This window comes from Capra hircus, chromosome 9 (genome assembly GCF_001704415.2).
Source record: "Capra hircus breed San Clemente chromosome 9, ASM170441v1, whole genome shotgun sequence".
In the NCBI taxonomy this organism is placed as follows: domain Eukaryota; kingdom Metazoa; phylum Chordata; class Mammalia; order Artiodactyla; family Bovidae; genus Capra; species Capra hircus.
This window is the reverse complement of record NC_030816.1, coordinates 31,063,149-31,087,385: the sequence shown is the minus strand read 5'-3', so window position 1 is coordinate 31,087,385 and position 24,237 is coordinate 31,063,149. Positions and strand designations below refer to the sequence as shown.

Genomic DNA, 24,237 nt, shown 5'->3' with positions numbered 1-24,237 from the left:
AAGTGTTGGGGCATAGAGAGGTGAAAGCCTCTCTGAGATTCTGAACTTTTGTGAATCCAAGTTGCGCTTTTAGGAGGCTGGGCGTTCAGAGACAGGCCCAGGCAGAACCAAGAGAAGAGGAAATGAGGGCGGCGGGAGGGGATTTGCTCCACCAGAATCTGGCTGGGAGGGATTACCGACTTTGGGGCTTCCTTACCGATGATCCCATCTACCTTGGACTGGAGAGCTTGCCAAGGAAGGAAGGAGCCACCAACTGCACCAGAGAGACTTATGCTGAGAGATGAAAGGAATGTCACCCAACAACCAAGAGGAAGAGTGGACTCTTGGGCCTCCTTCAGCACAAAGACACAGCTTGGCCGAATGGACGGTGCCCTGTTTCTAGCCACGAGGCCTTGAGGGACAGCGGGGGGTGAGGAGGAGGGCATGTGCACTCTCCCCTCCAGCTTTCTCCCTAAATAGAATTTGAAGAAACATGTTGAAAAACGATCACCTGAATTATTATCAGATGATTCTAAGTCATTAAATGCGATGTGACAGAGAGGTGCGTAACAGGCAGTGGCTGCCAGGCTCCCCCACTGCCTGTATCACTGAAATGAATCAACCTCCAGACTGAGTAATGCAGGGCAGGGCTGCCCCATTTGGGCTGCTGCTTCCTAAAGAGAACTGGGATCTTTCCCAAATTCCAAAGGTTCAGCCCAGGGATCTTGTCACAGGTAGAAGGGCTACTTCATGCCCAGCAGCCATAGGATTTGCCTTCTGAGGCTTGGGATGAATTTTGCGGTCAAAGGCTACATGTGTGAAGTGATGCTTTAGAGTTAGGCCTTTTCAAAGGAGAGTTCTGGGGTCACAATGGACCATGGGGACAGAGAGACTTCAGGCCAAATGTCAGCTTATAAGCTGTGAAGTCGGCACACTGTGTGGGCCTGGCAGGGCATGACCCACTGGGTTCTTCCAGAGCCAGGGGTCCATTAGCACATTTGGACAGCTGGAATGTTTAGGCGGCCATTGGGTTTCCAGGTGATTTCTAAAGAAATAATACATTTTTAAGGTTTGGGATTGGAAAATGACCACAAGACTGACTTCCTGCAACCCCAAGGGAGACTGCAGTCTTGCAGCATGGGGGGTCCTACCCAGAGGCCCACCCTGGCCCTGCGAGCGCTGCACCCATTCCAGGCCGGCTTGCTTGAAAACCACACATCTGGCAAACAAACAGGAGGGAAGCATGTTTCTCCTGGGTCAGCCCCGCTCTCTTCTCTCCCACAGAGGAAGTAGCCTGCTCCCGGAGCTCAAAGCATCCGCCTGCTTGGAAACTGGGACAATGTGTACTGACTTCCTGGGTTCCTTCTGCCCCATTCTGAAAGTCTGGATGCCAGGGGACAGGCAGCTGCTCAGCGATGGTGAAGAAGAAAGTCTGAACTGACAACGAAAGAGCCAGGCAGAGGAAGGCTTGCTCCAGGGAGCCTGGCCGACCTGGCAATTATTTTTTATGACATGGCAGATATTATGTTGATGGTTTCATTTCTGGTTATTACCTTCTATTAAAAAGCATCTTGAGGAAGATGATTATGGGGGCATCTTCTTCCCGCCTCAGGAATCTACTCTCAAATTTTCAGTGAACTGTTGTTTTTCCTGGACATATTATTATGATTGTTCTTGTTATGGTTGTGATTATGAAAACTGCTAGTTGTCAAAGGGCTCTTTTTATTAGCCATTGCTCACAACCCTATTGCTTTGAGGTAAACAGATGTAGAGTGATGTCCACACAGGGCACGGAGAGGTCAAGCACCCCCAGGAAGTCATCTCCTGGTGAGGGCCTCCCTCCTAGAGTGCCAGCATTTCGCCAGGGGCCAGGGATGCCAGAGGGATTGCCCTGCTCCCCTCTTGAACCTCACTGCCAGCAGCACTCTTGGGACCTGTGAATAAATGAAGAATATGCCCAGGGTGGTGTCAGCACTTCCCAGTTCTGGGTCCAGCCCTGGTCCCATCCACTGGGCCACGCTGGTGCTGGAGATCTCCTGTGGGTCTCCGGAGCTTTTGACTGGCTGCGTCCCAAACAAAGAGTCAGATCTTGGAACCACAGATGCCCCTGAATCCCGAATTGGAACTAAAATGCCACTGTCACCTGGCTGTCCCACCAGTGACTCAACAGGTCTAAATCAGATATATTATCTTACCCCCCCAAGCCAAAACTTAGCACCTGCTGAATTCTGTCAGTGGCATCTCCCAGTTACCCAGGGGGAAAAAAAAAAAAAACACCTTAGATTTTTAAATAATCTAATTTTTTAAATTACACACTTACTGCAAAAAAAAAAATGCAGAAGCTTATAAAACAACTAAAAATATGCCCCCACCCCCAACTCTCCATCCCCTCCTTCCAATATTGGTGTGCATATTTCAAGACTTTGTTCTCTGCAACCAAGACATGTTTTCTTTTGTTGTGGTTATTATCTTTGACCCTACCCTTGCCTGCCTTCTAACAGCCATTAGTCATCAACTCCCACTAATTTTTCCTTTATGTTTCTCACATCTGTCCAATCTTCCCATCTAAATTCCTACTGCCTTATGTTCAGAATATCACTGTTCCACAGTGAAACAAGAGAGGGCTTTGGAAACGAATGACGTAGCTCTTGGTTTTTTCACTTGAGCAAGTGACGTCCCTTTTCTGAGTCTCAGTTTATCTGCTGAAAGGGAATAATTCTATCTGCCTTTTTAGGTTATCAAAATGAATAAAGTTGTTAAAATGCTAGGTGCTTAATAAATATCCACTATTAATATTCTCTTTTAAGTGGCCTCAAGAACACACTCCAAGTTAGAATGCATACAGCGGTTAGATTAATCTTTCTTAAAAACACTCCTTTTATTTTGAAAGTTACTTGCTCATAACCTTTAAAAGGCTTCCCACTGTTTATAGTGTGAGTGGCAAACAGTCTTTAACTCACACCTCAGTTCGAATTGATTGGTAGTGTCTGTTTACAAGGTTGCCCCGGGCTTGGTGGGAGAGTGCTGGGTTAGACTAGCAATGTCTGCTCTGAGGGCAGAGGTAGGGAGTAGCAGGCAGCCCCAACCTACAGAATAAAGTCCTACATTACTTCATTTCCTTTAACCCTTGGAGGGTTCCCCGCTTACAGGAGTCTTTCCTCCCTCTGGACTGGTCTCCTGATCTGCCATACATACCATAGACCCTCGGCCAATGGAAATCTTCCCCCAGATCTTGATGCAGCTGGCTGACTTCCCATCACCTGAGATCACATCTATCTCCCTAAAGAGGACAAGCACTCTTTATAACATTGCCATTGGTTTCCTTCTGAGCACTTCTGTGTCTGAAGCAGTTCGGTTGATTTCTTTTCATGTTTATTGTTTGTCTCCCCCACAAGAATCTGAACATCTGAAGGCAGGAACTTTCTCTTCTTCACTGTGTGTCCCAAAAGTCTAGACCTGGCCTGGCAGCAGCGAGAGCTCAGCATTGGATGATCATGGGGCCCAGGGCTCCTTTGATGAGCGAATCCTGTCTTCCCAAGCAGACTGTGACTTGAGGCCAAGGACTGGGTCTGATTTTTCTTGGTGCCCTCCACATGTAGTCCAGCCAGGCATATTAACTTGCCCAATAAATCCTGGATTAGCTGATTGCTATGGCCTTCAGGGGGAATTTTACTAAGGCATATTTGCCCATGAATTGCATCAGATTCTATGCTCAAAAGCTGTAGGTCGTGCCTGTGTCCAGCCTGCCTTAAACAGGTCACTTTGCACATCTGCTGGTGATTTGTTGCTGGACTTTCTCCTTGGTAGTTTTCACAAAATCACTTGTTGCTGAGTTTCCTGTTTCCCAGAGACACCTGATAATGTGCTAGTTACTTGGGCCATGTACATTTTCAATATTCTGGTTTTCTTCTTTCTGTCTTAACATCATGTGTCTATAGGAATGAAACCATCTAAAGGGCTTAGAATATTAAAATCCATCCTGCAAAGACTAGCATGGCCCTTAGGGAATGCTGCAGAACAGAAATGATGGGTAACATGGAATGCGCAATCTTTTCTTTTCCCAAAGTGAGCAAACTTCCAAAGAACAAATGATGAAAGATTATTAAGTCCCCTGTGTTTAAATATATTTTCATTAGTCATTTTTCTACTCCCAGACATCTTGTTTTAATTGAAGTTTTCTTCTTCAGTTTATTTATGTCTGAGATCACATAACATCAACACTGAAGAGCACATTATGGAGGAAAACTGTTTTCACATTCTACCACTCTAACAATTGTTTTTATTTTTTGTCTCCTCCCAATCTTTCTACATATGCATATTTTTTACATAGTTATAAGCAGACAAGGGCTTCCCAGGTTGCACTAGTGGTAAAGAACCTGCCTGCCAATGCAGGAGACATAAGAGACATGGGTTCAATCTCTGGGTCAGGAAGACCCCCTGGAGTTCTTGGCTGTGAAATCCCATGGACTGAGGAGCCTGGCAGGCTACAGTCCATAGGGTTGCAAAGAATTGGACACGACTGAAGTGACTGAGCATGCACGCAATCAGACATGTTTGAGAAAGATAAATGTTTTCTGCTAAAGCCAATAATAATAAACGTAAGAAAGCACCAAATAGTTTTACTTTCTATAATAAAATGCTCGTTTTTTTCCCCAAAGTCTAGGTTTTTTAATTGTTGACCTTGAGCAAAGTCCAGAGGTATAAAAGATTAAGGAAGAAAACGATGGAAATGTCTAGTAAAGGATGCCCAAACTTATACAGAAAGACATTTACTTGTTCCTGTCCTAGACACATTCCTACAAGTTGCAAAAGATGCTTCACTCTGCCTCAGTTACCATAGAATTGGCTTCCTTGAGTTTTAAACGCTTGGAAACGATACAAGTCAACCCTTATTATTTGCAGATTCTGTAATTACAAATTCATCTACTTAATGTTTATTTGTAATCCCAGGATCAATGCTGGTGGTGCTTTTGTAGACATTTTCGGACACACACATGTGCAGAGCAACAAAAATTTTGAGTCACCTGATATTCGAATGTCAGCTGAAGTTGAACAAGGCAATGGTGTCCTCTCATTTTGGCTCTGAGGCTGTAAACAAGTGACTTTTTGCAGTCTATCTCATTCCACATTATGCGCCTCTTTGTGCTTTTTGTTAGTAACTTCCCTGTTTAAAATGGCCCCATACACAGTGCTGAAGAGCTGCCTCGTGTTTCTAAGTGCAAGAGGGATGTGATGTTCTTTACAGAGGAAATATGTGTGTTAGAGAAGTTTCATTCAGGCATGAGTTATAGTGCTGTTGGCTGTGAGTTCAGTTTCAATGAATCAATTTCTATTAAGTTAGGTGTCTTTAAAAAGAACCACACATAACCCAAAGTTGTCTATTGATCAGTTGATGAAAAATGTTGTGACCAGAGGCTGCCAGGATCCTAACAGTCATGTCCGATACTTTGTGACCCTATGGACTGTAGTCCAGGCTCCTTTGTCCATGGGGATTCTCCAGGCAAGAATATGAGAGTGGGTTGCCATGCCCTCCTCTAGGGGATCTTCCCAACCCAGGGATCGAACCCAGGTCTTCTGCATTACAGGCAGATTCTTTACCATCTGAGGGAAGCCTAGAAGAGAAGTAATGCTGATCCTCTTGAAAAATCATGGGAGTGTTTTCAGATGACTGCATGGATCAGGTCTGGACAGTCCTGGCTGTCATTTTGGTCCACGTTAGTCCCAAGGGAAAGAAAACCCAGGGTGTTCTAGACCAAGCAAAATCAGTCATGGTTCGTAGACTTGGAATGTGGAAGCACTCTGAACCAGCTAAGAATGGTATGTTTCGGTAACCCTATAGAAACAGTGCTCTCGTTCGTTCCTGTCATGTACAGGAGGTGTCCTCTTAGTAAAGAAAAACCAATATGTATAATCTAAGAACATAACAGCTGCTGTTCATCGAATGTGTATTAGGAACTAGTATTGTTGCGGATAACTCTTCAAACCATCCCAGGAGGGAGGGCATGACTAGTCCCAATTAACAGATGAGAAAACTGAGGCTAAAGAGATCAGACCACTTACCCAGGTGACCCAGCTCTAGAGGGAGGTGGGGATGGGAATGGAGCTCAGCTCAGCAGGACTAAAATGCCCACATTCCTAACCACTGCTCAGGAGGGTCATGACTTGCTTGCCCTGATCCTTCCCACCAGGTTCTGTAACCACGAGGAGCCCCAGTGTGCTGGAGGTGTGATCACTTTGCTAACATCTGTTCTGATCACTTCTCAGAAGCCTATTAGCCACGGTGGAGAGAACTGTGACTCTGCACTCCAGAGCAATGAACTGGAACTCTGGTTCTTCTCATGCTACATTGTGGTGGCAAATTCTAGGAGTTTCTAAAAATAGGTGGCAAATTCTAGGAGTTTCTAAAAATAGCATTGGGACTTCTGCTTTGCTAGAGAAGGGATTATTCTGACCTTTCGCCTAACAAGGCCCACCTCCTGAGGGTGACAATTTCACTGCTTCGCATGACATTTGGTTTCCCTCACATGTGGCCTGTCGGATTATACTTACAGGAAGTCAGAGAGAACCTCTAACCTCCTCCTGCACTATTTTTTGCTTTTCATTCTCTTTCTCTTCTACTCCTCAGCCCGCCTTTGGTTTCTTGAATCTCTGAGAATCTTCTTGAGACCCCCTCCCCCACCCCGCTCACAGCCACAGTAAGTGTGAGCTGGGGAACGTGTGTCCTGGGGAGGGAAAGGTGGCCAAGTGACAAGGGCCTGGCTTCCACTCACTCTCTCTGTCTCTCACCCACTTCAGAAGTAGGACTGCCCCCAACCCAGGCACCAGGGAGGTGCCGCCTGAAGAAAGTCCTTTAACGAACGTCACCATGTGCCTCCTGGCCCCAGTCTATAAAAACCGGGTGGTCACACCCGCCTTCCAAGTGCAGGTGTTGTGGGGATTAATTACTGTCTGTTGGTGCTTTGAGATGGTCGGATGAAAGTCTTTTTTGTAGGTAAGCCTTGTGCTTCTGAGATTCCCTGCTAGCCACGCTCCACCAATGTGACTCTTCAGTGGGGCGGAATCATGTTGATGAGGTACAGGTGAAATAGGACCCGTGTTCAGGGCAGAGGTCCAAATTCCTAACAGAAGTTATGCAGAGATGCCTTTTCTGGTGATAGAACATGTATGTTAAATATTGCTGGGGGTGGTATGGGGGCGTCAGCCAGGTCCAGCTGAGCGTGACACAGCAGCCTGCACATAACCTTTCAAATGTGTGGTGGCATTACAGAAATCCCCTTTTCCCAGCATCTGTGCCTTAGTGCTTGTCAAAACCAACTGATTAAAAGAGACAATTTTGATGGAAGTGGAAATGGTATTCAAATCATGGGCAACTAACACCATTCTCCACGAGTCATCTTCCATGCTGAGCCAGCCTGGCTTGCTGTGACCTGGGGACAGGGGCTCCACACAGACACTCTGTTCTTCAGTAGTAAAGCTCCTCTGTGAACTTCCTCCTCTCACCAAGAGCACCACCCCTGGTAAGAAGCCCCCATCAGGCGACTCAACCAGCCCCTTGGCCTTTCTAACATCTCTTGGGCAATTCTTTTCAGCCAAGAGATCCCCAAATATTTTCTACTTCCACTGAAACTTCAGACTGAGAGGGCTGCCTTAATTACAGAGGAGTTGATGAGATTGTGGTCTGTAAACACCAAAGAGATGAAAAGTCTGGGCTTTGGAGACAGGAGGACACACTTCAAATCCCAGTTCTACCACATGTTATCTGGGCATCCTTGGGCAGGCCTCTTAACTCCTCTGTGCCTTAGCTTCCACATCTGTAAAAGTGTGCTCCTCACTCAATGTGAGGGTTAAATGGAAGACTATACATAATTGTGCCCGACACACTATAAGTGTGCCGAAAAGGGAAGAGAGGGGTGGTGCTGGGTGATGATTCTGGCTTTCGAAAGCTCAGTTTTCTTTTGTATCACTTGGCCATGTGAATTATGCTACAGCTCATTCCAGAAAACTCCAAGGGGCGGGTTGATTTTTCTGGGATGTGCTTGCCTTACTTTAACCCTCAGCAGTGGGTCTGATGCCTCTTCCTGAGACAGACTCACCTCTGGCAGTTCTTCTCTGGATGCTGTCTCTCCTCTGCTTCGTCCAGATGCTCCCAAATTCTTTGGGATAAAGCATCTGCTCAGAAGTGCAAGAGGAGAATGGAATCTGCCAGCAGTGCCCACATCACCCACCCCTGCACCCAGGGTTGTGGCCCCACTCATGAACTGAGATGGGGCAGAGAGGTGGAACCTGAGGCTTTGCTGGCTTCTCTGCTTTCTAGCTTCACTCTAGGCCAGGCCTGCGTTCTTCGTGCACGTTTGACCTTCGATGTATCTTGAAGCTGCAGTTTTTAAAAACGGAGCTACGTAACAAACTTATTTAAAAAAAGAAATCCCACAGCACCTCAGGCCACAGCGCTAGGCCACAGATCTTGGTTAGAAGCATGCACAGCGTGTGGTGGTAGTTGGATCTCAGTCATCGAAGGGCCCTTCAAAAGCATTCTGAGGCTGTCATCACAGCAGCAATGGCCCTGTCTGGAGAGGCTGTGCCCCGGCTGTAGGTTCAGATCAACTGTCCCTCCCACCCCCAGGGCACATGGCCCCACCTTTGAGGGTGTAGACCTAGAAACAAGTACTAGGTCTGTTGGGACGCCTCCTTCGGCGAACTAAGCTGGAAGAAGACAGCCAGTGCCATGGTTTGAAGGTGTGTGCGCCCTCAAATTTGTATGTTGAAACCCTAATGCCCAATGTGATGTGTTAGGATTGGGAGGTGCATAGGTTGTGAAGGTGGAGCCCTCATGAATGGGATCAGTGCTCTTTAAAAAGAGGTCTCCAAAACCAGAACTAAAAGAGACACGTGTACCCCAATGTTCACTGCAGCACTGTTTACCATAGCTAGGACATAGAAACAACCTAGACGTCCATCAGCAGACAAATGGATAAGGAAGTAGTGGTACATATACACAACGGAATATTACTCGGCTATAAAAAAGAACACATTCGAATCAGTTCTAATGAGGTGGATGAAACTGGAGCCTAATATACAGAGTGAAGTAAGTCAGAAAGAGAAACACCAAAACAGTATATCAATGCATATATATGGAATTTAGAAAGACCATAACGATGATACTATATGCAAGACACCAGAGAGACACAGATGTTAAGAACAGACTTTTGGACTATGCGGGAGAAGGTTAAGGGTGGGATGATTTGAGAGAACAGCACTGAAACATGTATATTACCATATGTAAAAAGATGACCAGTGCAAGTTCAGTGCATGAAGTAGGGCACTCAAGTCGGTGCCCTGGGACAACCCAGAGGGAGGGGGTGGGGAGGGAGGTGGGAGGGGGATTCAGGATGGGGGGCCACATGTGCACCTGTGGCTGATTTCATGCTGATGTGCGGAAAAAACCACCACAAGATTATCCTCCAATTAAAATAAATTAACAAAAATTTTTAAAAGGGGGGCCTCCACAGCACCCCAGCCCCTTCTACCATGAGGCCACAAGTCTGCAGACTGGAGGACGCCCTCATCTGACCCTGGGGGCACCCTGATTGCAGACTTCCAACCTACAGAACTGGGAGCTGTACATTCCTGGTGTTTATAAGCCGCCTAGACTGTGGTGTTTTCTTATGGCAGTTCAAAGCACTAAGAAGGCCGGCAATGCCTGGCCCCTCTGAGCCTCCACTGAAAGATCATCTGCTCACCCAAGAAGAGTTCTGTGCTCAGGGGAGAGGAAGGCAGCACTCCACACCCATGGTTATCCACTCAGAGCAATCACTTGCTTTCAGATTTTGTCTATTGTTTCAGAAGGAAAATATGGAAAACACCGAAAAGTACAAAGAATATGAAGCCAGCTGAAGCCTCACCACTCTGAATTACAAATGGCTACTGAAGAAGGAAGAAGCCTGGCCAAAGGCTGGCCTCAAGCCTCACTCCTTCACTGGCGCTGTCATCTTAGACCAGTAATTTGACTTCTGGGGACCTTGGTTTTGTCATCTTTGAAAGGAGGCCATTGCATGGATGAATCCTAAGGTCTTGCGTTGTGGAGGCTCTTCGCCGTCTCCTGGAACATCCTGCCAGATGTCTGGGGTCTGCTGCTGGCGGAGGGCACTGCTGAGTGTCGGGTGCAAGAGAGCTGGGTGCACCTTGATCCCATCACCAGGATCCAGAGGCCCCTGGCTCTTATGTCTATCAAATGGAGAAACCACCACCTGTCTTCTCCAGCACACAGAGCTGCTCTGTCAAATGAGCACATGTACTTGGGGGCATCTAGAGAAGAGTGCAGCCCTCAAAAATATACCAAGAGAATGGTCAGATCATGTGAACAAGTGAGTCCAGCTGCTAATGGAAAGTAGGGCTTGACTCTGGTATCCATCCTGTGTGCACACAGAGATGCCCTAATCACCGTAATCAAGAACTCAAATGAACTTACCAAACAGGTGAATGGGAAACAAGAGAGGCAGTTTCAGAGCCTGGCTTTCGGTAAATGTTAGCATGACAGCCACAAAGCAGGCAGTGCTTCGAGAGCAGGTGGGAGACGAGGAGAGGTTTCCTGGCCCCTGCCCTTCACCTTGGTCACTGACTCAGTGTGAAACAGCGCCTGCAGGGAGGAGGAGGGTTCTCATCCTAGTTCACAGATCAGCCTGCGGCCACAGTGGGGGCAGTGAGCTGAGTTCAAGGCCAAGGATGACTAAACAGCCTCCTCAGCATTAATAACAATAATACTTGGCATTTATCTAGTTCTTTATGCTTTCAAAGTGCTTTATAATCATTAATCAGTTAACTAGCACTCACCAGTACCCCTGCTGTCTGCCTGCTGTGCTGAGCAGACAAAAGAGCCGCATGGGACCTGCTGGTTTGCAGGGGTATTGCAGAGGCAGGGAAAGTGAGGGCTGGGGCTTGTGGGGTGAATGGGGGCTGGTGGTATCAGCATCAAGAACTAAATTTGGAAGGAGATGGTTATGAATCAGTGCGGACAGATGTGGGCACGTTCCTTGACAAGGATGTCAAGCACACAGGCAGGGATGTGACCTGCATTTGGACAATAGGATTCAGTCCTCGTTAGATTAAGCACGGTGCTTTACTGGGGGTTTAGGATTTCCCTAAAATCAGATTGTTCCAGCCTCTGCCGAGTGAGATGACACCGGATATGGGATGCATCTGTGCCCCTCTGTTCTTCCGGACATTCAGGGACTGGGTCATTGCAATGCCCCAGTGGGTTCTAGGGTTCTGCATGTGGCCAAGATCCAAACTTGGAACTGTTTATCCAACTTGCCCTGGATACGAGGAGATTAGCCTTCCTGCAAAGGGTTAAAAGCAGGGTGCCTCCTGGAAGCTCAACAGTGATCCTGATGCTGATCATTGTTGGCAGAAGGTGGGGTGAGGTGAGCTTTCTCTCCTTCACCCGCATCCTGAACTTTAAATGGTGGCGGGGAAAATCACTACGAGGTGTCCAGGACTAGATAAAGCAGCAGAACCCGCAGGTGTAGTCAGGGGAGCTGTATGTACCAACTGTCAGCTCCCTACTTACATGGAGATCTGATAACTGTTGTACTTAGAGTAGAAACCAAAGTCATAAGCCGAATAAGTGACCAGAAGAAAGCGATTAGTCATCTTTCTTCCTGAGTGATCACAATACTTCTGAAGCTTCTCCACCTGCAACTTGCAATTTAGGGCCTTGTGTAATGACAGGGTAAGCATCTCTTATTGATCTCCAGACTCCTTAGTAAATTAAATGGCAGGTACACAAAGAGGTGAGGGACAGGAGTGTGGCACAGCCTCACAACACTTGCCCTGTTAGAACAATGTCCTGGTAAAGCCTGTGGGTCTCTGGGCTGCCCAGGAACCCCAGAACCGAAGCCTGTGGCTGGCAGAGCCTCCTGGGGCCAGTCCCTTGTGGTGAGATATGCATAAATCTGCCGATTAGCCTTGATTTATGGTCCTCCTCACTGCCTGGGGCTGTACCTTGTCAGATCTCAGGAACTAAAAGCGAGGCAAGGGCTTGGCTTCAACTTGGCTGGAAGACCCAGAAATGATAATAATAATTAACACAGCCCAACTTCCACTTGCACAATAAACAGTAATTAATGCATACAGCAGTCTAGGGAGGTATCTAGATTTGGATTATGAGCCTTAGTTGTCAGACAGGGAAACTGAGGCCACGAGGTTAAACAGCTTTTTCAAGGCCACACGAGGACTCTGTATCATACCTGAAATAAAATTTGGGCTTCCCTGTCTCCTAGTCTGAGGCCTGGATCATACCTGTCTGTCAACAAAGGCTTAAGAAAATCAAACTTAGACACACACACTGCAAAAAAGGGCATTTTCCCAGAGGTTTAGGAAAAAATAATACGTGAAGTGTGGCACTGACAATATCTAAACCAGATGATTACTAGAGGTGCTGTGCTTACTCTGTGAGGAAAGGCAATATTTTCTATATTTAACTGCTTGTGAATGCATTTAACTGCATTTAATGTAAGGTACCCTGGAGGAGGCCATGGCACCCACTCCAGTATTCTTGCCTGGAGAATCCCATGGACAGAGGAGCCTGGTGGGCTACAGTCCATAGGGATGCACAGAATCACAGACATGGCGGAAGCGACTTAGCACGCACGCGCACACGCTGTTGGTCTGATATACTTCCTTTCTTTTTGGTAGTGTGAACTAAGGAGTTGATACTCTCAGGTGATTCAAATACTCCCAGACACTGCCTCCCGAAGGCCCAAACCTCTGGATCTTCTCAATCAGTGTCTGTCTCCGTTGTAGTGCTTGCATGCTCAGTCGTGTCCGGCTCTTTGAGACCCCATGGACTCTAAGCCACCAGGTTCCTCTGTCCATGGCATTTCCCAGGCAAGAATACTGGAGTGGGTTGCCACTTTCTTCTCCAGCGGATCTTTTCCACGCAGGGGTCGAACCTGAGGCTCCTGCATTGGCAGACAGTTTCTTTATCACTTAAGCTACCTGGGAGTTGACTGGGATAGTTAATATAATTGTCATAAACTAAAGAATTGAATGTTTTTCCAATAATTTGGACACTGCATGGGAATCACCTTTTCTCATGTTTAACTTGCCCTATTGTTGCCTGGGTATTATAAAATTTATATGAACTTAAAACCCCCAAATATCACTTGTACAATAATTCAAAATGGCTTATTTGATCTCTCCTACTCATTATATCTAATAATTGATAAATTCAGCATAGAATAAACAAAATACAACCACAAAGCCAGTTATTTTCTCAAGGAAGATATTTTTTAGTGCAGTTGTCAAAAGAATAACCTTCCTTATTCTAGCATCTTAGTTGTCAGTGACAGAAACTCCGTTCAAATTGGTTTGGATGGAGAATTCCAGGGATGGCTTCAGGTATGGTGGGATTCCTATAAGCAAACAGTGTCACTGGCACCTGAGCTTCTCCATCTCAGCCTGGCCCAGGGCTCCTCTGCGGGGGCGAAGGTGGCCACTTGGATTCAGGCTGACTTCTCCTGGTGGAGTAGTCCTGCACATAAAGTCCCTTCCTTACTGATAACACAGGCAAAAACCTGGGACTGACCCACCTGACCCTCTCTGAGATCACTGTGATAGGAGGACATGTTGCTGTTGTCTAGGTCTAGGTTACATGCTCACTCAAAGAGCCAGGGCATTGGGTGGCCTCTCACATACCACTGGGGTTAAGGATGTGGGAGAAGTGGTTCCCCAAAAGAGAACAGGGGCACTGTCTGCAAAAGAGGAAAGGATGTAAGGAAGTTGAAAGCAACAGGTCTCAGGAAGTCCCTGGCAGTCCAGTGGTTAGGACTCTGCTCTCACTGCCGAGGGCCCAAGTTCAATACCTGGTGGGAGAACTAAGATCCCACAAGCCATGCAGTGCAGCGCCCCCCACCCCCGCCACCCCCCACCCATCTCCAAAAAAGCAGCAGATCTCTACTACCTCCTGTGTAGAAATTTAAAAGTCTACATTTTCCCATACATAGTAACAGAATATTCTTCTAGATGCTATATCCATTCCCACTCATAAAACCCTGGCTGCAACCTCCAATACTATTGCTAAGGGACACCACCACCTGGAGGAACTTAAAAGCAAATGGGATTCGCCTACTAGTTCAAGTGTCTGCTCACATCCTGTTTATTCAGGATGCTTAAGGTCATGGACTTCAGGACCACACTCTAGAGTTGGGACAGGGAGCCAGTGCTGACAAGAAGGCAGATAGCCTGCCAAGCCAACAAGCGCCTCCTTGCCAAAGAGAGCTGGCAAATAACGTAGGCCTGGTGCATCTTGATTTTAATATAACATTGGATAAAATGTTTTCCAGTTGGCTTCTGGGTCATTTGGATTTTCATGAGGAATACAGATAACTTTTGTGATCAAAAAGAAACCCCCCAAATCTGTAGAACATAAAGATGAAGGCAAGTGGGTAGGATGAGAACAAGACAGCTAAAGTGGTGTGGGGCTAGTTGAATCCTCCAGGTCTGCACCCAGAACATGTTACTTACATGCTAATATTGAACGTTAAATTGACAGTGTCTGAAAGATGTCCTCCTGTGGCTGAGCTCCTGTAACCTGGACATCCCACATTCTCCTGCCCTTGTGGGCCACCCTCCCCTGAATAACTTGTCAGAAAACCCAGCTGTGTTCCCAGTCCACCTCTTGCCTTCTGAGGACTCCCGAGGAGTATGTCCTGGTCCCCAGATTCATCTGGTCATTTCTTATTGTCTCTCACTCTTGGTCAGCACTAGCTGCCTCTGTTCCCCCTAAGGACCCTCAAGGTTCTCCAGAACACAGTGCAAACAACAGCTTAACAGCATCGACTGAGAACTCTGGGCTAACACGAAGGAATTACAGAGCAGAAGAAGAAAGTTCAAGTGGATATCAGCTGCCCCACACGGCACTGGCCTTCCTCATCATCACTACCTTTCCCAGGCTCCTCTCACTAAAGCACTGCTCCGCCGCACCTCACCAGGATAGATCATCTCTCCTGGAAGGCTGTCCCATAACATCTAGCCCTATACTTGATATCTTTTTTAAAAAAGGAAATAATCATCAAAGTGTTCCTTCCAGAACAAAGGACAAATTGACTCCAAGAGCTACTTTCCTTCTTTCCTAGAAGGCAAAAGTCACTCACAAAACCAAAATGAAAATGTCTTTGTTTCAGCCATTTCAGGGTCCAGACTCAACCTTCAATAACAGGAAAACAAGGGCAAATTTGAAAATAGAAGTTTTGGTTCCTGCCATGTAGGGTTTAAGGCCAAGAAAGCATACTTGTCAAATCTGTGGAGAGCCAAACATGGAAAGGACTGCCTCTGTCCCAGAGGACAGAATAAAGATCTTGACAGATCATGATGAACCAAGTCAAAGACGACACACCAATGTCTCCAAGCTGAAGAGATGAATGGCTTGAGGAGAGACTGGGATAGACTGGGTTAATTTCAGCTTGAGTCGCTAAGTTGTGTCTGACTCTTTGCAATCCTGTGGACTGTGGCCCTCCAGGCTCACCTGTCCATGGGGTTTCCTGGGCAAGAATACTGGATTGGGTTGCCATTTCCTTCTCCAGGGGATCTTCCTGACCCAGGGATCAAACCCACATCTCCTGCACAGGTAGGCAAATTCTTTACCACTGAGTCACCGGTGAAGCCTGCCAGTGAAGCCCAACTTCAGTGTGGGACAGAACAGAGAACCACGGGGCGTAAGGGATCCCAGGTTAGTGCACGCCAACCGTGTGGCCTATTACTAGTAAGTGGCACTAGCACAAGACTGACGCTGTGGCAGAGGGGACAGGTGTGATCAGATCAGGCCACATCTGAGGTGCATCAGTATCTGTCCAAAGGAGGGTGCTCAGCAGACGAGGGTTTATAGATCCTGCCACGCAAGGTCTCAGAGTGCTTAACCTGGAGCAGAGAACTTGGGTTGAGGGGTAGAGATGACACATGGGAGTTGCGTCAGATCTTTAAAGGACTTAAAACTTGCTCTGTGTTGACCCAGTTGAGTGCAGTTAGAAGCAGCTGCTGAAAATTACAGGGATGAAGGCTTTTGCTCAAGAGCTCAATATTAAGAACTTGCTTATATTTAGAGGGGCTGCTTGGATCCCATGGCTGGAGGCAGAGAATGCATGATCCCCCTGGAGGCTGCCTTAGTGGGACTTCTGCCTGCACGGGAGGTGGCACAGATGACCTCAAAGTCTCCTCCTACATCAGAAGAATAACCCCGAGAGGAAGAAAGACAAGAAGGCGTGCTCCAGGCCCTCTCAGGTCATGCACAGGGAGCACAGTGCTAGGGCAGAGATACTTCTGGGGGCCTATGAAACTTTAAATTTTTTTCTCACATTCAAAAAAAAGAGAAAATTTTAGGGCCCACAGAAATCAATGAAATTTGCTCTAAAAGAGGAAAAAATGTTGAATAATTTAAAGTTACATTTTAAATATTTTAATATTGATATTATTATGATGGGAGGGGCTGACAAAGGCCCTGGTGCCCAGGGCCCTCGGAGGTCACAACGTGGCCTGGGCCCCTGGTATGAGGCCCCAGCTCCCTCCAGGGGTCCCCTTTTGGCACAGGCCTCTCTAGCTGTATGTTGTTACTTACAGCCCAACTCCTGACCTACCCACCATTCTGTGGATCTGGGGATGATCTCTGCTGTTTAAACAAAGAAGGACATTCTGTGTGTCAGAGGCAACCACTTGGTCCCAGAAAACTAAAAGCAAACAGAAGATGGGTCTTAACCACACACATCTTTCCTTCTCTTCCTCCAAAACACTGAACAACCACCAGCTGCCAAATGTCGTGTTGATGAATCGGGAACACAGAGCTGTGTTCAGTCCTCTCCCTGGCACACCTCTACTGTCCAGGCAGGAGGAAGTTGGGGGCTTAGCACTGGCCCTATGGACTTGCTTCCCCCACAGAGGGGACTCCATGATATCACATGCCCTGAGGCACACATATGTTCTCATTTTACCACACTGAGAATATTGGAAATGATGGTCCCAGGCTGCAGGACTGGGCTGGAGGCAAAGTGATGTCTCAATACTCTGTGTGGAACTAGCACAGAAAAAAAAATGACGTGCACTTATCTATCTTCCCTTGCCCTGTAGCATTTTCCTCTATCCAAATGTATGTCTTTCCCAGTGCTCTGTAACTGTGGTGTTTTAAAACTGTAGTAAAATACACATAATATTTAACAACAAAAGTCCATATGGTCAAAGCTAGGGTTTTTCCAGTAGTCATGTATAGATGTGAGAGTTGGACCATAAAGAAGGCTGAGTGCCAAAGAAAGGATGCTTTGGAACTGTGGTGTTGGAGAAGACTCTTGAGAGTCCTGTGGACAGCAAGGTGATCAAACTAGTCAATCCTAAAGGAAATCAACTCTGAATATTCATTGGATGGACTGATGCTGAAGCTGAAGCTCCAATACTTTGGCCACCTGATGTGAAGAGCTGACTCCCTGGAAAATAACCTGATGCTGGGAAAGATGGAGGGCAGGAGGAGATGGTTGGATGGCATCATCGACTCAATGGACATGAGTTTGAGCAAACTCCAGCAGATGGTGAAGGACAGGGAAGCCTGGCATGCTGCAGTCCACGGGGTCACGGAGAGTTGGACATGACTGAGCCACTGAACAACAATTTATCATCTTAACATTTGTTAAGTGTACGATTCAGTGGTACTAAAAGTATTTATGATGTGGTGTAACCACCATGCTATTTACACCCAAACCTTTTCATCATCCCTAACAAATATTCTGGATATTATTCTGTATCCATCAATAATAACTTCCTCTTCCCCATTCTCCCAGCCCTTGGTAACCACCATTCTATTTTCTGTCTATGAATTTGCCCATGCCAGGTATCTTGCATAAATGGCATCATACAATATTTATCCTTCTGTGTCTAACTCACTTTACTAAGCATAATGTTTTCAGGGTTCATCCACATATAGCATGTGTCAGAATTTCATTCCTTTTCATGGCTGAATAATATTCCATTCTCTGGATGTACCATATCTCTTTATCCATTCATCTGTTCATGGACACTGGGGTTGTTTCCACTTTTTGGCTATTGTGGGTAATGATGCTGTGTGTACAAGTGTGCAAGTATCTGTTCAAGTCCCTGCTCTCAATTCTGTGGGATATATGCCAGGAGTAGAACTGCTGGGCCATATGGTAGTTCTATGTCTAACCTTGCAAGAAACTGTCAGTTTGTCATAGTGGTTATATTTTTTCAAAAGTAAGATCTTTTATCTGTCATCACTAAAGGACTGCATTTTAAACCTTCTTGGACTTGTTCAACTTTGGCACCTGTCTCATGCCCAGTCACTTTTCCAGAACTACTACCTTCACCATGTAACTCCATGAGTTTTCCCCAATTCAAACTTGGCATTCTTCAGCATTTTTACTTTTCTAAAGAAGACATCATGGAGTAGATAAATAGACTGGCAAGTCATTTCTAGGTCTTTTCCAATGCTGTTTGGAATCAATTTACTGACCACCTCTTTGAAGTCATTTGCATCTCTCAGGTCATGATTTCCATCACCTTTGTGCACATCTGATGCATCTACTGGTGCTGGGCATAAGTGGTCTTCCAAATCTGACTGCTGCATGTTTTAGTAAAACCTACACAGAATAGATGAAGCAAGTAACCACTGGTAGGTAGTCTTGACATCAACGTGAGCTTCAATCATGGTCTGACATTTTTTTTGACCATGGAGCACATTTTGTCATGGGTAAGATCCATGTCATGGAAATTAATCAGGCAGTTTTTTCCCCTGAACATCCTTAGTAATTGGCTTGAATTTCCTAAATGCAACTTCATCATTCTGCAAATCAGCAAGACTCACTTCAAAAATATAACCCTTGAGGCCATCAGATGCGATTTTAATTCCTTGAATTCCAGTGGTCAGTGTTTTACCAGTATTTCTTATATTGAACATAGCTGGTGCTTTCACATCATACTAATCTTTCTTAGAAAATGGGTCAACCATTTTCTTCTTGGCTCCCTTTTTGCCTCCTTTCGTATGGTGCTTGTTCTTGACAACTGCCATGGTACCCCTGCTGCTGCTGCTGCTAAGTCACTTCAGTCGTGTCCGACTCTGTGCGACCCCACAGACGGCAGCCCACCAGGCTCCCCCATCCCTGGGATTCTCCAGGCAAGAACACTCGAGTGGGTTGCCATTTCCCTCTCCAATGCATGAAAGTGAAAAGTGAAAGTGAAGTCACTCAGTTGTGTCCCTAAGAGAGCCAAAAGGGTGGAAGTACAACTCAAGTGGGAACTTAGGCCCTGTAATCATGTTTTGATGGGAATGCTCACAGGTAGGTCACTTTCTTGGGTAAAGATGGTTGGGACATTTGACCTGGGAATAGAGGTGAATAATTGCTTTGACATCCAGGACAAAGGACCCAAGAAAAGCCTGGCTATACCTTAGGCACTCTCTGGGCCACAGTGCTGACAGGCCACCCCAGATACTTTCCTTGTGAGGGTGGTTGTCACATGGATAGAAACTGGAAAACCATTTTACAAATGGAATTACTCACCATTGTCCCATGATCAGGCAAGCACAATACCACTGGCCATTACCCAGGACAGAGAAATGGCCTCCTTAGAGCTTTGCATAAGGGCATTCATTTATATATATATATATATATATATATATATAACTATAAACTATATGAACATAAAAAGAGTAGATAAGCACATATTAAGTCATAACAAAATTATTCCATCACATCTACCAATCAGCTTAACAAATAACATTACTGACACGTTTGAAGTTCTGTGTTTATCTGTTCCCAAGCACATTTTCATTCTCCACCTCACAGGTGACCTGAATTTAGTCTATAACTTTCTTTTCTTTCTTTCTTTATAGTTTACCATAAACACATAGAAGGCTGCATTATAATACATTGTCCAATTCTGCATGTTTCTGAACCTCACATAAGTAAAAACATCTGGATTTATTTTTCTGTGACTTGCTTTTTTCATGCATCATTATACTTTCAAGACTCTTCCATACTGCAATGTGTAGCTGTAGCTCATTAATTTTCACTGCTGTGTTGTGGGCTCCATTTTATGCCCATCCTTAATGTATTTATCTATTCAACTGGAGATGGGCTGTTTTGGTTATTTCCTGAGAGCTCACTCTAATCAGGGTTTTTATGCTCACAGTAATTAGCAATAAAAGATTTTAGGTGTCTTCCTACATGTGTAGGTTTTCCTCTAGATTGTTTAAGTATGAGGGAAACAAGTACAATGGCCCTTTTTTGTTGTTGCTGGATTAATAAATGTTGAGTGGTCCTACCCCATCACCCCACACTTTTTCTGAGCACTGGCTCTCTCTGAACCAGCGGCCATATTTATAACCACGACCCCATCAGAGCTGATTGGGCCAAAGGTAGATACTTCTCTCAGGCTGGGCCAATCAGATGCTCTTTCTTCTGTTACCAGAAGAGAGTGGTCTTTGTTTCTTTGCTGGTTAGCCCTGTGAAAGTGGAAATCTGGGAGCTTGGATCAGCTCTGCTTTCCCCTGCTCATGGAGGGAAAGGGGTAGGACAAGGGGAAGGGTTAAGGTATAAACGAGAGGACTGAAGAGGATGGACAGTGGTTTTAAGGAGAGACTGTGAGGTGGGCTGAGAGGCCTAAAGCCTGGTGGCCTCAGCCTCAGCACTTTGCAGAGACTTGGCCCTTGGGTCCCTTGAGGTCCTCTGCTGTGTCTTTACAATAAATTGATCTTTTTGACTTAGTCTCAGTTGTTTTCTATTACTTGTAATCAAAGACCTCTACTTTTCTATTCAATTTGCTTCTTCCTAGCCATTCAAAGGAACGGCAGGGCTGTCACGGACCCCTATTAACCCGAGTGAGTTAAATTCTTTCCTCGCCTAACAAGAGACAGGAAATTCTCCACTTTCAGAGTTAGCCAGCTTCAGGGAGCTAAACAATGGAGTGGATGGTTAGCTGCATGCTAGTTTTATGTCAACAAGGTATAAAGTAGCTATGATAGTTTTATCTCGAGTTATTTTGACCAGTTCTTAGAAATAACTGAAGAATCTTCCTCTTAACTTCCTAAAAACAGGTGCTTGATAAACATACCCCACCCTTCTCCCATTATCCTCAGGTGCTTAGAAGGGTAACCTCGAATAAATGAAATTCTACAGATAATCCCCAAACCTTATCTAAACTCTTATCTTGGCCAATAGCTTCCTCTTCTTCCTTTTAGCAGAGCTGTTGACAAGAAGCAAATGGACTGTGACAAGCTGGAGTTTTTACCTTTTTATTTCCCTCCAACGCCTCCAGTGGAGCTGTTGAAGAACAATGACAAGGACAAAGAGACCGATGGCAGGTGGGCAAGGAGAAGAAACAAAGCCTGGATGGTTTGCGCACTCGCAAGCCCAGGAGTTGTCTTAAATGGGCTGGGGGGGGCGGGGGCGGGACACAGATCAGTGAGGAGGAGGAAGAGAAGCAGCGGGAAGGGGAGCAGGCTCATGCGGAGGGGAGGGGGCTCCACTCCGTGTTTCACAAAACACTTATCCCAAGTTGGCACAGCTGCACTTACAAGACAACGCGCTCCCAGCAGAGCCTTCAGTGAGATTTCGAAGGTGTGGGCCTCGCTGAATGGAAGGGAAGCTCACTTGCCTCCCAAGCTTGGTTTTGCTTAAAATCTTCTATCTTCTGTAGATCTTCTTTTAGGTACAGCCCCTAAAAAGAGGCTAGTTTTCACTCTAGCCTCTGCCACGCGGTGAAGCCAAGGGCGCGCACCCCACGTCTCACTCTAGAGGTAGCCATTAGGCTTTGATGTGTAATTTGAGGCAAGCGATCTTCTGCCGCCCCTTTCTTTTTGCACTGAAAACCACTGTACGGCCACAAAGCTCAAGTTCAGAGGGGGAGGATGACTCCTCAGCAGCGCCATCTTAGAACTGAGGGGAAGAGACTGTCGCTTAAACCTCAGCCCATTGAATCAGATCAGCCTTTGCTGTGATGTTTCAACTGTAACATTTCAAACTTGCTCTCGGCAGCTGTTAGGTACTCCTTGCTGAGACCTTGAATTTGGAGGGCACTACCAGCACAGAAGCTCACCAGCAGAGGAGGACAATGGTGTTTCATTATTCATGGAAACATGCTGCTCGTGTGCTTTGGTCTGAGCTTTTGATGAACAGAAAATGCTCTGAACTTATTTTCCTTTTTGTGAAATCCTGACACAGCACTTCTGGTTTCAAAGGAAGCTGTATAAAAAAGACCAATAGAAAACCCCACAAAATGGGACCACCTTAAAATCAAGTTTACTGGCTAAATGGGATTAAACTAGAGTTGTGTTTTAAAAAAGAATAAACCAGAAAAAAAAAAAAACAACAAGTCTTTGCTGCATGGTGCCCACTTCTATCTAAACAGCTCTGAAGTGCAGATGCATGCTGTCACTGGAGCATCTCTGGAGAGAGCGTGGGAAGTTAAAAGTCAGTGTTTTTGATTAATTAATAATCATCCTCAGCTGTGTTGGCAAATGATAAAAACAAATTGTCTGCCTTTAAAGTAAGGGTGGAAGATGTGTGCTTACCCAGAACTGAAGGGGAAGGAGGAAGAGCCCTGTTGGCCTAGTCGTCCCTTGGCTGGTCTGGTGGTGGCTGAACAAAAGCGATGCTGTGTGTCTCTTAGCCGGTGTGCTCATGAGAACAATCACAGCTCGGGTGGTCAGTCAGGGAGGTGAGTGAAGGAAGCCAGTGTCTAAGAGCTCCCCAGTTGTCGTCTAGAAAAACCCAACCGAGCATTTGCAGGAGTAACTATTTCTCCATGTTTGTCATTGTGGGGTTCAAGTCAGCTGGCTCCAGCTGACTGTGTGTACGTGTGTGCCTGTGTGTGTGGGGGGGTGGGTGTGTGGGTGAAGGTGGGGGTGTGTATGTACTAGGATGAGATGAAGTTTCATTGGTAGTTAGAGGAGAGATGCAAAGACCCTCTCCTTTTAAATCTGTCACCTACAAGTTAAACAGTGACCCCACGTCATTTTTTCTCCAAGGCTCTGTGGCTGCAGCTGGGTGCCATCTTCCTCCCTCCTGAGCCTGTAGTTCTTCAGCCACGCTTCTCTTACAGGACTTAACATTTTCCTCTTGGTAACATAGTCATATTTCCTCAAATGTCGTGATGTTCGCCTTTGGGGCAGCACCTGGGACAGATTATTGGCTACAGGAGACATACAACACATCTTAAATATGGGAATGAGTGGAGGAAGGTGGGACTGACGGATGGACCCACGGGATGCTATGTTTATTTTGTGGCTCCACTGGTGGAATTTCTATCTTCTCGCATGACTAGGACATTCTCTCCTTCCTCTGTCCCAACTGCCAGAGTCACGATGCAGGCTCTGATTAACTTTTACCTCTTCTTCTCCCACAGTCTGCAAACAATCCTCATTTCCTACCCGCCTCTACTTTAATCCATCCTACATACTCAGGTTGCCTTGATTCTACCCGGCCCAGCCTCTAAACTTTCTATGGCCCCCAATTTCTCACCAAGTTGCCCAAACACACTACTCCCAATGATTCAAGAGCCTTCACACACCATGGACCCAGAATACTGTTTCATTTCTAGATCACCTGATGTGTCAAATGTCAGACATACTACTTCTTTAAAAATCCACTCAATTTCCTACTTTCATCCCTAAAGTAAAAACCCCACTCAGCTTTCAGGGTTCAGCTCCAATGTCACTTCCTCTAAGAAGTTTTTGATTTCAAATACTGGATATAACTTCCCTTGTCTTGATCTACTTTGTATTATACTCTTTATCTGTTTGTTACTAGATTAGAAGCCCCCGAGGGCAGAAAGGCCAAGTTCATCGTTGTCTTGCAGCTGGCAGCAGAGTGCTGGAAACCAAGAATCCCTCTTGTTGCTGAATTATATTCAGGGAGAACAGGCGGCCAGGCTCTTGTGCTGGGAGTCTGCAATCTAAGACTGACGGTCAACAAACTGTGGCTGCAGCTGCTGACCTGAGATGCAGGTGCCAGGATAAAAGTGGAGAATCCACAGCTCCAACACAATTCAGTATTCACTTATATTGGTTTTCTACAGCATCACAAAAATAACTACCAATTTACCTGCTTGGAACAATACCCATTTATGAGTTCACAGTTAAGTTCTATAAATCAGAAGGCTGGTACAGCATGCCTGGGCTCTAGGCACAGGGTGACACCATGTTGAAATCAAGGTGTTGACCCTGCTGAGCTCTTGCCTGGAGGTTCTGGGGAAACGGGGCACTTTTAG

The 24,237-nt window shown here is 46.0% G+C and overlaps 1 pseudogene; it reads right to left on the bottom strand.

Moving 5' to 3' along the window:
* On the bottom strand, nucleotides 18,220–19,039 carry LOC102180942 (annotated as a pseudogene).